Raw genomic sequence first — 3,657 nt, forward strand, 5'->3', positions numbered from 1 at the left:
TCAATTATTGTACAACATAGTATAGAATGCCCATAAAATAAAATTTGATTTAATAGAAAAGTTATATAAAAAATGTTTTTATTAAACTTCTACTACTCATCATTTGCTTATAATAATGTACTGTCGTCCAATTGAGCTACAAAGAAAGGCAATACCCCGCCTTAATGTAAATACACCCTTTACACAAAAAAATCTCTGTAAATAAGTTTTATATCTAAGTTTTATACGCTCTATTTATAGACTATAACAATTTGATGGCATATTTTCCAGATTTCACCATAACGAAGCAAAATCATCAGACAAAACTTTATGATCATATGTTTTCTTTTTGTTTTTCTTTCGTCTCCTTTTGTTAAGTTACATGAAATGTAATTAGAATGAGAAAATTCACCAGGACATACAAAGGTTTTAGGCAAAGAAAAACAAGTACACAGAAAAAAAGGTGTCTTGTTAATTTTAGGACCAGTTTAACTTCCACATAGTTCAAAAAATTTACTGTAATATAGTTCATTTTTCGTAACCACTGCGAAAATTAACTTAGCTAAAGGAAAACTTATAAAACTTCAGTAAATGTTTTTTAGTTCACTAACTACGAAATGGGACGGATTTTTCCTTAAATAAATTTCCAATACACTAGTTAATGCATCGTTGATTGTATTATAAAAAGACATAGGCAATATAAAAATCTTACTACGAAATGTGGACAATTTACTAAGAAAAATTTTTGTATGGAAAAAAATTTTTGTAGTAAAAATTAACTTAACCACAGTACCGATTCGTATGGCGGCTTCCTACTGCTTATTTCGGTTTTTACTATAAGTTGGAGTATATTTCCTCACATTGAAAATTTTAGATAAAGTAGAATAAAAAGTAGTTAATTTAATCCTTGACGGGTGTATATAATTTTTTATGGATTCCTCGTAAATTTTGAATATATTTTACCTTATCCTATAGATAGAATACCAACTAATCAATAAACGTGATACTGGAAATTGAAGTGAGAAGAATTTATGAAATTATTGCATCATCTTTTTTTTTTTTTGTTTGTGTTTGTTATTGCGATGATGTTATGGAATGTGTGTTGTTGGTATCTTTTGTGGTGATAGTTGTTTTGTTGCAATAGCGAGATCAGAAAGGGATCATGTGTGTGTGGAGTTGTTTTTCTTTACATATGTGTCCTTTATGACTATTTGTGTCTTTGAGTTTTATTGGTGCATTCAGTTCTGTTGATGCATTTATGAAGCGCACACGTGGTGCGCTTGCGTGCGGTATTTGTGTTTATTAATAAAAATACATTTATTTCGTAACATTTTAGAAACTGATAAGTGAATGGTGTGATGTTAGAGAAAACAAAAACACTTTATATTGATAAAAAATAAATAACTCTAAAATAAATCACATATTAAGAAACTGTATATTTCTATTAATAATTTAAAATTAGTGCGGTTTTAAATTGGTTTACATAAAAATATTCATAATGAGTGGTAATAAAATGATCTATATTTACTCTACATCTGGATCACAGTACAATTTTTTGAGTCTATATTTTTATGTTATAGCGAGTCCTTAAGGTGTGTACTAAGTTCGAGTTTAGGTGCTAAATTAAGAAATAAATCAGTAAGAAAAGTATAAAATTATACGCCTTCGATGCAAATTTAAATATAACTTGATGGAGAATAGCCCGAAACAAGTTTTTTATTAAGTTTGTATTCTTTAAATGGATTACACGATTAAGAACAGAAAATCGTTTTTAAGCTTATGTAGAACGCTGTTTTTTTAATTTAATATGATGAATTGTTTTCAAGTTATTCCAATATATATAGCGGAAGTGCCTTAATTTTGAACATAACCGTATATCTCAAAAAGTCGAGCTCTTAAAAAAACAAGTGTAAATTTGGATTCAGCGACCTGAAATTACTAAAAATTTGATATAAATTTTAAATGAACACAAAAACGGTTCAATTTTGTTCCCATGTATTTCTAAAGAAAACTAATCATGAAAAATTGGGATTTTAGCCACTAAACTCGAACTTAATATCCACCATAAATACTAAATGCTATATTGACAAGTGGAAATTATATCTAATTTTATAATATTTTTATTTCATTTATATTCTGAGAAGGATTTCAAAAATGTCCCATTTGTGCATGGATATGATTCCACTAATGTAGTAATTGGATGATTTTTTTCAATGTGGTAAGTTTTTCGTCCATTTGTAATAAAGTCAAAATTTCTATTTATTAAAAATAATTTTCATTTGCAGGATGACAGCAAATCTAATGGTATTTTTTTGGAATCTTCTTACTGTTTAATGCTAACTAAGCTGATATCCCTATTTGCTCTAAGAAAATTCTCTTGTAAGTTAAAGATCAAAATACCATAGAATTTGATAATATTTTTATATTTTATATAGCTTTTTAACTTCAGAGGCTTATGACGCAAATCCACACAACAAAAACTAGCGAAATCGGTGAAATTGGACAAAAATGAAATGAAAATAGCAACTTATGGCATATATCTTTCATATGGATAGAAAATGGAAATTCATATTAATTAGTTTCATTCTACTAACATAGAATATTACTCTTTTGAAGAAGCAATTACTAACTACCGAAAAGTAACAGCATACAGTGTACGAATAAAAACATTTCTTTTATTGTATATCATAAGCCATAGTTTTATGTAATATAATAATAATTTTTTGAAATAAAATACTGGTAGTTATGAAAAATTGTCTTATATTGTACGAAAAATTTCTTAGTTGTATACAGGCTTGTTGTACCATTAATTCCTCAATTTATTTACTTCTTTGAAAATTATACTGATAAACAGTTTATTTGAAACCAATTTCTAAATATAGGATTCCCAAAAACTTGTTCATTTTTCCGGATAGCAGGAATATTTTGAATGAGTGTAAGTACATTCTTCCCACAGCGTAGTAAGAATGAACTAAAATACGATGCAATACATAAACTTATTTATAAGAAAATCATGAACTTATCTAGATGAAAAAAATCTTTGGCGCCAAATCATGGTCATTCTTACTATGGGTTAGTTCATTTTTCGTAAACAATAGTAAACTTTTTTTTCGGTGTATATACGGCCGTAAGTTCGGCATGGTCGAATCTTATGTACCCTCTACCATTCTACTACAGACTGTCATCCACAATCGAATTACTTGGGTTGCAGTAACACTTGCCGATGGCAAGGTGTCTTAAAACTTCTTCACAACGTCTTCTAAATTGTAAGTTCGTTCATACGGTGTATATATTAAACAAAAAAGGCAGATTAAATACGTATATAATTCAGTTTGACAACATATTCTAAAGAAATAAAATTTTGACAAAATTTTCTAAAGAAATAAAATTTTACCAAAATTTTCAAAAGAAAAAAAATTTAGACAAAATTTTCTATAGAAATAAAATTTTGACAAAATTTTCTATAGAAATAAAATTTTGACAAAATTTTCTATAGAAATAATATTTTGACAAAATTTTCTATAGAAATAAAATTTTGACAAAATTATCTATAGAAATAAAATGTTGACAAAATTTCCTAAAGACATAAAATTTTGACAAAAATTTCTATAGAAATAAAATGTTGACAACATTTTCTACAGAAATAAAATTTTGACAAAATTTTCTATAGAAATAAAA

The 3,657-nt window shown here is 26.9% G+C and overlaps 1 long non-coding RNA gene across 1 annotated transcript; it reads left to right on the top strand.

The window, feature by feature from the left end:
- The first annotated feature begins 1,204 nt into the window (after positions 1–1,204).
- Positions 1,205–2,704, top strand: LOC142241063 (uncharacterized). The gene is made up of 4 exons (XR_012723469.1): positions 1,205–1,484; positions 2,124–2,197; positions 2,265–2,358; positions 2,415–2,704. It is a non-coding gene; the product is annotated as an uncharacterized LOC142241063 (long non-coding RNA).
- Positions 2,705–3,657: the final 953 nt, after the last annotated feature.

Source organism: Haematobia irritans, chromosome 5 (assembly GCF_050003625.1).
Source record: "Haematobia irritans isolate KBUSLIRL chromosome 5, ASM5000362v1, whole genome shotgun sequence".
NCBI classification, from domain to species: domain Eukaryota; kingdom Metazoa; phylum Arthropoda; class Insecta; order Diptera; family Muscidae; genus Haematobia; species Haematobia irritans.